Raw genomic sequence first — 11,272 nt, 5'->3', positions numbered from 1 at the left:
ACAAAAACATAAAATGTCTTTAAAATTTTGTTTCCTGCTTGAAAAAGGGACAACAGAAGCTTACCAAATGTTTCAACAGATTTGCTATGCTATTGTGGAAACCGCTGTAATAAAATCTGTCGCTGCGTGAATTTACCTGCAGCGGAGTACTTGAACGCGCAAACTGAAAGCGCCCGATTCAGCGAAGAAAAATTAATTTTGCGCTCTGCAAGAAACCCAATGATCTGGTGCCAAAAGCTGCGACATAGAATGTGAATGAGATAAAAATGGCTTGATGAAGCTCACCATTATATCAGCTGATCGCACTATTCGCTTCTTCGCCGCGTACGCACCACAGACAGGCCGAACAGGACTCATGCCGAAAAAGATGCCTTCTGGAAACTTCTCCATGCAAAGACCTGCAACGTACCTCCCGATGACTATATCATCACTGCAGGTGACCTTAATCGTCGTGTGGGTGGAAAAGCAAACGGTAATAGGTACCATAGAGTGAAAGGAGTTTGGAGCGCGGAATGACGGCGGCGAACGTATAATCGATTTTACGAACACCTATGACCTTGTACTTATGAATATATGGTTAATCAAACCATTGTCTCATCTTCCTAGATATAATGGGAATAGTCAAACGCAAATCGACGATATTCTCATAAGGCGCCAACATTGTCAAAACACCGATAAAACAGCGCGTGGAATGCATTGGCCGCCGCAGATTATATGGTGACGGTTTCGTAAGAAGAAAGAAGAGATGATCTCACTTATGCGATTACCAACAATTACAAATGTGGAACCAAATTAAAGACACGATCCATAAAGCGGCCTCTGCAACCCCCGGTATCACCAAGCCAGGTAAGCGATACATCAACCGAGATACTTGGCTTTGGAATTAAGACGGTAAAATGGAGGTCTGTGAAAAGAAACGCCTCTATCACAAGTTTCTCGACGATAAAACGCTAGCCAATTGACAAATTTATAAGAATCCCAACCGGGAAGCGAAGAAAGCAATTGCTGTCACCCGAGCTATCCATTACAAAAACTTTTACGATGAACCGTACACTCGGGGTGGCGTGTGAGATTTGCATGGGCTTTGACAAGAACGGTACTTTGCTTACAGATCGTCGAGCCGCGATAGATAGATGACGAGAATATTTCGAGCAAATTTCAACTGAAGAATGTGTTCATCCTCCGCTTCTACAGTCGTTGCCAACATTTGGAGCACTTGTCAGCGCAACTGGTGCTCAAAGGCGGTAAAAAAGATGGGTCGGCCGAACCAAAACCAAGTGGCCAAGAAAAACCTTCATAGTGGTGGCATCGGGAAACGCTGTATCACATTGGCTTCCCGGCCGTGGTACAGTAGGCAAATGCTCCAAGCCCTAATTAGGGCGATCAAACCCGAGTCTGCACGGCGACTTATCTGAAGTGACTATAGGTCACGAAACCTTATCAGGGGTATACTGGTACCATGGGAACCGGAATAGCCCCTGAATTAACATACTTCTGGAGAATTCCTGTTCCACGTGTGTTCAGCTCGGTTGTTGCGGTTGGCCCCCCAGGGTCTTCACGGGGGTTGTTGGTTACGTTCGAGCGAGCAGAGCCCTTCGGCTTCGACGTGGTGTTGCGTTTCAACACGGGAGCCGTGCTCCTTAGTTCGGTAGAGATTTAGGTAGGTCTTACCTCCACCAGCATGAATGCTGAGCGATGCACTCGGTACAGACTGCTGCCGTTGTAGCTTGTCGCAGTGGGGCTCTGATTGTGGTCACAAAATCAATCCATGTCTGAAGAAGACCATGGAATTAAAGTCCCCGAGATAGGTACCCACGTAAAACCATAAAGCATAACTGTCAAGGCAACTGAAATCGATGAAGGAATAAATCGAATGAAATCGGAGAAAGCAACAAGACCTGACCTGAGCTATGGAAAGCGAAAAGCTGGGACCCAACACTGGGGCTCAGTGAATTCAGTGATCCGGTTACTTTTCCATACCTTGAAGTTTCTTGTACGCATTCTTCACAACCGTATTCGCGAAATTGTTAAAATAACCATGATCAAGCAGGATTTGTCAAGAACTGCGAAACTACTGACGAGATACACGCTGCGCGGTTATTCATGGAGAAACACCGTGAGAAGCATGGCATCTCTTTACATTACATTTTTGGATCTAGAGAAAGCGTTTGACGGTGAGGCCCACTTACTCATCTGGTATGCTCTACGACAACTTTTAGTACCAGAAGAACTCATGCGCTGGGTTCAATTGCTCTACCACGATCTGAAAAGTAAAGTATGGCGAAGAATAGCGGCTACATCAAAACCGCTTCGTGTCTCTGTTGGTGTCCATCAACGAAGCGCCCTCTCACCACTCCTCTTTGTTCTTGTTATGGACACCGTCACACGGGACATCCAACGTTCAGCGCCCTATATACTGCTTTATACAGATGATGTTTCCTTAGCATCTAATAGCAAAAATGATCTCGAGCAACTTGTGCAAAAATGGAATGGTCGCCTCATGCAACACGGTCTCAGAGTGAATCTGAATAAAATCGAATTTTTGACGACCGATCTCTATAAAGTAGGCATAATCATTGTCAATGGCCATGCCCTACCTCGAACTGAGCGATTTAAATATCCTGGGCCAATGCTTCTACCCAATGGAAAACTGCGTTATGAAATTGCTTGACTCATTAAAGCAACCTGGATGAGGAGGCGTTCCACAACTGCTGTTCTTTGTGATCGACGTATCAACGAACGTCTCAAATCTAAAATTTACCGCAATGTCGTCCGTTCTGTCGCTCTCTATGGTTCTGAGTGTTGGCCGACTATAGACGAAGATGTTGTATTGGACTAGGGGCTTGACACGTTTTGAACACATAAGACATGAGGATATCCGCGATGGATATGGAGTTCCACCGATCGTAGAAAAATTGCGAGAGAAGCGCTTTCGATGATATGCTTACGTAATTGGCGCTAATAAGAATTCACTCGCCAAGATTGGTCTGAACATTGAAGTCGATGGTACGACTAAAGGGACGGCCGAAACAAAGGTGGCTTGATACGCTCGATGGGGTTTAAAAGCCTCGCGATCATCCAGATCAAGCTTTTGGTTGAACTAAAAGGCGAAGCCAATCAGGACGAGCTGACTCCGCTTAGGAACGGAAAAAAGGCTGAAGAAAAAAGAAGAATGCCCCATGGACGGTACCTTCCATAGGATCTTATCATTGGAGGTCACAAAATTTGTAGGTTTCTCACCAATATATTTCTACACTTCGGCAGTGTTAAAATTTTTGGTCATTCGAAAACAGTGTGTAGTTCCGAATTTTAAATAAAATAGTCAACATGCATACCCCTCATCTGCATGAATTAAGTTTTAAGAATTGGGTGTTACGGCGGCTTCACTTCCATTTAACCAGATTGTGTTCACTGGTAGTTTGAAATCTCAAATAATTTCAGCATTTGAAATATTCAAAAATCAGTTATCAATATTAAATGTTTTTCCAAGAGATCGTATACATTTTAATAGCATTCATACAATATGGAAAGTCATATGTCATATATGTTAATGCAGAATACCCAAATTCTGACATTACTTCCGTATAAACACTTCCTAACCATTTGCTTCTGACTATCAAATAGAGCCGCCTTCCAGCATATTTCAAACTGCAAAGCTAAACCGTTGATTCAAAGTCCTCACGACAAAACAGAGAAATTCTGTAATTAAAGAACATCAACAGAAATTGGCAATTACTTTTACTGCCGACGAATGGGAAAACAATAGGAAAACATCCAGAGCAACCTTCATTGCCTCCAATATCTTCCTCATCTTCTTGAGGAGGCTGAGTGACCAAAACATCCGGTAATAGTGCCGTGCCGAAGCCAGCGAATATGGAGCAATCATCTTGGAAACATGCTCTTGATGGAGCATGAGTGAAGGTAATTGCATTCGGTGCTTAGTAATGCAATTGTTGGCGGCTACGGCGTGTTAACTTAATCGGGTGCCCAATTACAATTAATGTACTGAAATCTTAGACGTACTTGATACGACGTGGGTGGCTTTCTAGATCCAGTGCAGACTCATTAATCCTTATCGCCGTACGTGTTTGAAATGAGATTTGCATGTAGGAGACAACATGACTAGCACAGATTTGGTTTTGGAGGAGAGGTTTGCCAGATTGAATTTCAGTTTCAAAACTTCGGCAGCCAGCCTTGTTAGAATAACCAAATTCGTTTGACTAATTTAGAAGATAATTTGACAACACTTCCTGCCGTATATTTGTATATTATAGCCAATCATGAAAAAATACTCCAGACATCCGGGTTTTGCAACGAGGCCCACCAATTCGATGTCCTTAAAAGCTATGAGGGGTTGCCCCATCTATCATAGATATTGTCCTTATAGACTTTCCGGGCTGGATCATTCTCACCTATACGGATTAAGAGACCCGCCCACCGCAACCTGTTGAACCGTATTTTATCCACAACCACACGTTCGTGGTATCGCTCGTAGATTTCGTCGTTATGTCATATGTCACGTCCATCCTCATGTAGGGGGCCAAAAATTCTTCGGAGGATTCTTCTCTCGAACGCGGCCAAGAGTTTGCAATTTTTCTTGCCAGATGGAAGAGGATACATGATGGGGCATCCCCTTGTTTTTAACCTTTGTTGGTGGTCAATGGTCTCGAGAGTCACCCTGCGCTCTTTTATCTGGCCTCGCACATTGGTCAGAATCAGCCTAGTGAATCTTATCAATTAAGTCGGGATGCTGAATTGTCTCAAGGCCGCGTAAAATTTTACCCTGGCTATGCTATCTTAGGGAGGCTTAAAGTCGTTGAAAAGGTAGCGCAACTGATGAACACCATCCAACAGTTTTCCATCATTTACCGCGGAAAGAAAATCTGACCTGTTGCAGATTTGCCTGGATGTACGTTGGCTAGCTTACCGAAACCAAAGGGGAACGAAAACGACCCAGAGGCGATTGGTTCTCTCCAGCAAGGGCAATTAGTCCTACGCGGAGGTACTCGAAAGGGTCAAAGCTGATCCCTACGAAAAAGGGCTGAACGGAAATGTTAACAGAATCCGAAGAACCCAGAAAGGGGATCTTATGATCAAGCTGAAAATGATGATGAACTTCGTGCTCAAGTTAAAAACTCACCTAGGTAGAGTGTATTTCAATACCCTTTTTTTGTTTTTTAGTTTACTGCGGGGAACCGCGGCTTCAAGCACTCAGGTCATTGTTGGGCCCATTGTACTATCCCGTAAATGACCTATCCAATGGCTTCGCGCCTACGGCGTGCGCAGGCTTTAGTAAATCTGAGAACATTCTCCAGAGGTAGAGAGCATGCAGATTCTTCATTGAAGAGAAGCTTACCAAGGTGTCTTCGTCTGACACCTGAGGAGGCCGTATAAAAACTGCAGAGCGGTCTCCTCCTCACTTGGGCTACACATAGCCGAAACCACCACCCCAATCTTTTCCATATGGTAGTTTAAGGACAGTCTCCCGTTGAAAGCCTTACGAGGGTTTTCATGTCCCAACTTCTTAAGGGACAACAAAAATGCCGCTCTGGCAACCCCAAGTTCTTTCACACGGATTTTCACCTGCAAGAGTTCAAATTTCTCCACTCGGCTGAATGAATCGTTTCAATTTCATCCTTCAGAGTAGACTTGACATTGGATAGTCGGATTCCAAAAGCTGGTTCTGGCCTCACCATTGTGGATAACGACCCCCGGCAAGCCAGTCTGTCAACCTTGCCATCAAAACATCAAAGTTACCGGATGTTTATCAAGGAATTTCCAGATAGACGCATGACCGTATGATTTGCCGCCTTTCCACATTCCAATGGTATCGAGCCTATATGCGTCGTTGACTGCTTTCCGTTTCATCTCCAAGTGAATCGGGGTAGATTTAACATAGCTTCGAATGCCGCAGTCGGCGTGGTACTCATTGCTCCAGTGATACTTAGGCAACCAAGCCTCTAAATCTGCGTTAGCAACTTCCTGTTGTTAGCAAAGTTCAGTCTCCGCCACCAGATGATGCATACAAACTTCAAAATGGGTTTTAGTATTGATATCCGTTTTGGTGAAAGTCCTCAGGTCTTACCTATCGCATTCCTAGAGCAGCAGAGCAACCTACAGGATCTGATATTGTTCCTGGATATGGTGCTTCCACGTCAACTTGGAGTCGAAATGTACTCCTAAATTGTTGACTGTTTGTGCAAGCTGGATTTCCGCCCCTGCTCAGGTGGGTAGCGTATAACTGCCCCACCTGATGTTCTTAGTAAACATGACTAGTCCGGTCTTCCAAGCGTTCACCGTGAGTCCATTGCGGAAAACCAACGGTGGATTTCAAGCAGAATTGTTTTCAAGCGGTCACATACTGTGTCCGCAAACCTGCCGGTAATTATTACGGCTAGATTGTCTGCAAATGCTTGCGCGAAGACTTTTTTGTTCTTCAGGACCTACAGCAAGGTATCCATTATCAGGAGCCATAACAGCGGAGAGAGACTCTCAATAGACTTCTGGCCGACCAATCTCTGGATTTTTCTCCACTCTAGCATGTGAAGGGTCCAACTGATTAACAGTGGTTCGATTCCCTTCTGTCTTGCCGCATCACAAATTGCCGCGAATGAGGCAGAATTGAAGGCTCCTTCGATGTCTATGAATGCGCCTGAGGTGTATTCTTTTTCGGACATCGCCTTTTTAATTTTTGCCGTAAGTTCATGGAGTGCTGTCTCCGTGGATTAGCCATTCTGGTAGGCGTCTTGCCTATAGTGAAGTGGCCACTTAGCAATGTCTGCATCCCTTTTGAACCGATCCACTAGTTTTTCTAGTCTTTTTAGCAGAAAGGACGGTATACTGATCGGTCGGAAGCTTTTTGCGTCCGTGTAGGTGGATTTCCCTGGTTTGGGAGTAAATATCACCTTCACATCACGCCAGTTAATTGGAATATAAGCGTGTGCTAGACATGCAGGATATATATTCTGAATATATAGACGCAGGGCATCAATTCCCTCTATTACTAGCGCAAGAATGATGCCATCTGGACCTGTAGACTTGTATCTATGGAACGGACAATGGGCATTTAACATTTTACTCGCTGGATTGGGTGGAGGTGGATCCACGTCCATTACGAAATCAATGCGTCTGTGATCTGAGAGTGTGATATCACTCTCCGACCAGAGCCGCAATGTTAGGGGATGCCACTGTGATGTCGATGGCCTCTCGCCTGAGATTATTGCCTAAATTAAAGAACTACATATCGGTTTCAACTAGATACTCCAGCAGTCTCGATCCTCTTGTATTGATGTTGGAACTTAACTAGCATATGTTGTGAGCGTTGACATCACATCCTGCTATTACCCCCATGGCTTTACTTTTGGCATATTGGTTAGCTCCGATAAATGTTCTTCTTCTGCCTCATATGGGAAATATGCAGTACATCATAGTAGTTCTTCATCTCCTCGTTGACTTCTTATAGTTAGTTTAGCTGATGTGGTGTCGCCATCACATAGGTCGTTCACCAAATTAGCCTGGAAGTCTTTTGAGACTACCATGCAAGAGCGGAGTCGAGGACTTCCATTGGTATACAACAGGTCAGCGTGTTGGAAGTTTAGGCCCCTGGCTACCGCACCAACAACCCGGGGTTCTTGTATGAGGAATATAAATGTCTTGCAGCTATTGATCAGACTATTGATAAGTGCAGTCGCCGCGTTATAAATGCTGTAAATTGGTTTGGGAAATATGGCATCTCATCTACGCTTCAAATGAAGATGCCGAGGAATACACCTCCCCTTTGATGGTTTTAGGTGCCGACGCTTGTAACGTGACGGTGCCTAGCTCGTAGTAGAGCCTGCAGCCCGATTGTTCCCGAACCTAAAATCGGGTTCGGAAACGCCGATAGTGAGAAAAGTTCCAGACCCATCGGCTCTCTCTCCTGTTTTGCTGCCTAGCAGCATCCAGGTGGAGGTATTGGGATTATTCTGGACACCAAGTTGCTCCAGAACCTCAGCACTATTACGTTCGTCTTCCAGAGGATACACTTTTTGAACGATGGCAGGGGACTCGTTGGGGCGCATTGATTCATTGGTGGGAACGAAGAATTTTCCTGGAACCGACAGGATTGTTCCGTGGAGTATTTCGGTGCATGAAGCTTCCACGCCCTCCTTGCAGCTAGTACGAACTCCCAATAAGACCCGTGGCACACAACTGCGGCCTTAAGTGTGCGATACAAACTTTCGACAATTCCGTTTGAAGCGCGATGAGAAGGCGACGGCCTGGTCCTAGACCATCCGATGAAGTTGGCTAGCGACTTAAACATAGCCAACTCGAATTGAGTACCTTGGCTCGTTGTAATCTTACGAGGCGTTCCGCAGCGTGCAACCCAGCTTTTGTAGAAGGCCTTTGCCACAGAGTCTGCAGTCTGATCAGCCATTTGAATCCGCTCAGGCCACCTGGAAAACCAGGCGATTACAGTCATGCAATACCTGGAACCTTGTGAAGCAGTCAAGGAACCTACGATGTCTAGATGGATGTGTTGAAAACGCTCATCTGGTACCGGAAACGTCTGGAGCGGGTTCGATCGGTAGCAAGAGATCTTCGAGTGCTGTCATGGCATAGAAGCGCGGGCCCAAATACGGACGTCCCTTTTTATTCCAATCCACACGAACTCCTTTGCGATGGTTTTGCACATGGAGTGGCCGTTCGGATTTGCCGATAGATATGGAAGACGTCGAATATATTCCTGCGTAACGATGCGGGGACGACGGGGCGCAAACATCCAAGAGACACATAGCAGGCGATCTCCTTGTCTGAACCGCAGCGTTTGCGTATAGCTTCAGGGCAGGTTTCGTAGCCCCGTATCCAGGGATTGCTTATGGGACAGCTCATCTTCGCTAATGAAGGCAGGCATTTCGATGGTTTCGATACGGGAGAGTGCATCTGCTACTTCGTTGCTTAAGTCAGAAATAAGAGGAGAGTCCATTGTGAATTGAGATATGTAGCTGAGGTGTTGTTGTTGTCGCGGCGCAGCTTTGTCAGCTGACTGAGCAAAAGCGTTTGTCAGCGGCTTATGGTCTGTTAACACAAGGAACTCGGAACCCTCTAGATAGTGACGGAAGTGACGGACGCTGATGTAAATTGCCAATAGCTCGCGGTCTTACGCGCCGTATTTCGCTTCCGGCGTAGATTTTCTTTTGATAAAAATCTAACGGGAGCCACTGTTTATTTTGTTGTTGCTCCAGGGCTGCGACACCGGAGGCGTCGGTAGTAAGCCTCAAGGGGGAGCTGGCTTGGAAATGCACTAGTAGTAACGTACGTTTCTGCATCCTTCGAAGGCATCCTCAGTTTCTGGCACCCACGCGATGATGGTCTTGTCTCCCTTGTTGGTCCTTGCGCAGTATTTGTTGAGCGGGGCTTGTAGCGCTGCGGACGAAACGCCGATGAAAGTGAATGGTCCCGAGGAATCGTCGGAGGTCTCCGACGGTGGTCGGTTTCTTGAATTTGCTGATTACATCTTCCCGAGACGTAGATGGCGAGGAACCTTTGTCACTAATAACATGCCCGAGATACTCCAGCTCGTTCACACCGAAAACGCATTTGGAAATGCTGATGACGATCCCAAACTTCGTGAGATGTTCGAAAATCAGACGCAAGTGCTCCATGTGCTCTTGATTCAACTCTGATGCAACCAATACGTCGTCTATATAGCAAAAAACAGACTGAACGGTATAGTGACCTTCGTTTTGGAGACATCGCTTTCGGCGACGGGTATTTGATGGAAGGTCTCCAATAAGTCGATTTTGGAAAACACACGTTTGTCAGCAAGGTTCATGGTGACATCCTCGATGTGTCGCATCGGGCATTTGTCCGGGGTGGTCAGAGCGTTAAGGCGGCGGTAATCTCCGCACGGGCGCTAGGAACCACCTTTCTTCGGCACGAGCTGTAAGGGGCTTGCCCAGGGACTTCTGCAGGGTCGGCAGTAACATTTGCTTTTCATGAACTGGAACTCCTCTTTCACAGCTTTCAACTTTTCAGGGTTAAGCCTGCGAGGGCGTTCTGATACCAGCGGGGCGACGGTCGTGATGCAGTGTCTCGTGCCGTAAGAAGGGGCAGCTGTGCTTAATGCAGGGTTCGTAAGCCCTGGGAAATTCTTCATTAACGCCAAGTACGAGAAGTTCCTGCTGACAGTCGATACAGTCTGGAGGACATGTTGACTGACCTTAACGAATGCGTGTGTCGCAGAGTCCAAGATTTTTCGGTTTTTATGTCAACGACTAGTCCAAAATGCTTGAGAAAATCGGAGCCTAGGATAGGGCGCGACACCTTGGCGACGCAAAACTGCCAGCGGAATGATCGGGTGAGGCCTAGCGAAAGGGTGAGGATTTTAGTACCATACGTGCTGATGGGGGTTCTCTTGGCTGCAAACAACTTGTACAAGGACGTCTTCTGGGCATTACGTACGAAGGAGGCTGGAACGACGGAAACATCTGCTTCCGTATCCACTAGGAACTTCAGCTGCAAAATGGGGTCATAAACCTCCAGGCGATTCCTCAAGGAACCACTAGTTGTCACCATCTCGGGAACGGGCTATGAGCTACTGTCGTTCTGAATGCTCGATACGGCGTTCGGCACGGAGACGCTGGCAACGAGATCTCCGGTGATAGCTAACCTCTCCAGGTCATCTTGGTCGTTAGCGGCTGCGATGGCGCGGACATGGCGCGGAAGGCGCTGTAACCACAGCGATTTCACCAGAGGCTCTGATATGGATCTCCCGACGGTGCACTTTAGGCGCCACTGGAATTGAGACGGGCGCCAGTTCCAGATCCAAAAGGAGTTAGCGCGTCTCTAAAATGTCCGCTACGTGGGCCAGAATTGATATATCCAACTCGGTTACAACTCTGTTGAATCACGGTTGTTTCGGAATTGCGCCTCGACGCGTACGAACCACAGTTCTGCCTTGTTTTGCCGAAAGGGGATAGCTTGAACGTAATTGCATTTACATGAGCAAGAGCGGCTATGGCGCATGAGGCAGCGGAGGCCTGGTCTTCGTCGTAGAAACTGCTATTCGACATTCTTAAATGTAAATCGTTACCTTAGCCGGGTCACCAATGTGCTCTCGAGTCCTTAGGTATGGCATACGCCAATGCTGAAAAGCTCTGCATTTAAAAAAGCAACAATGGTTTTGTTTAAGCGAAACGGATTTTAAGAAGTTTAACGAATTGTAGGTTAGGTGTCGGTCGGCACAGAGCAAACATGAAAAAATAAGAAATGGCTCTCTGAAAACATTGCT

Source organism: Hermetia illucens, chromosome 2, assembly GCF_905115235.1.
Source record: "Hermetia illucens chromosome 2, iHerIll2.2.curated.20191125, whole genome shotgun sequence".
Lineage (NCBI taxonomy): Eukaryota > Metazoa > Arthropoda > Insecta > Diptera > Stratiomyidae > Hermetia > Hermetia illucens.
The sequence above is the reverse complement of the archived record's forward strand: the minus strand, read 5'-3'. Positions refer to the sequence as shown.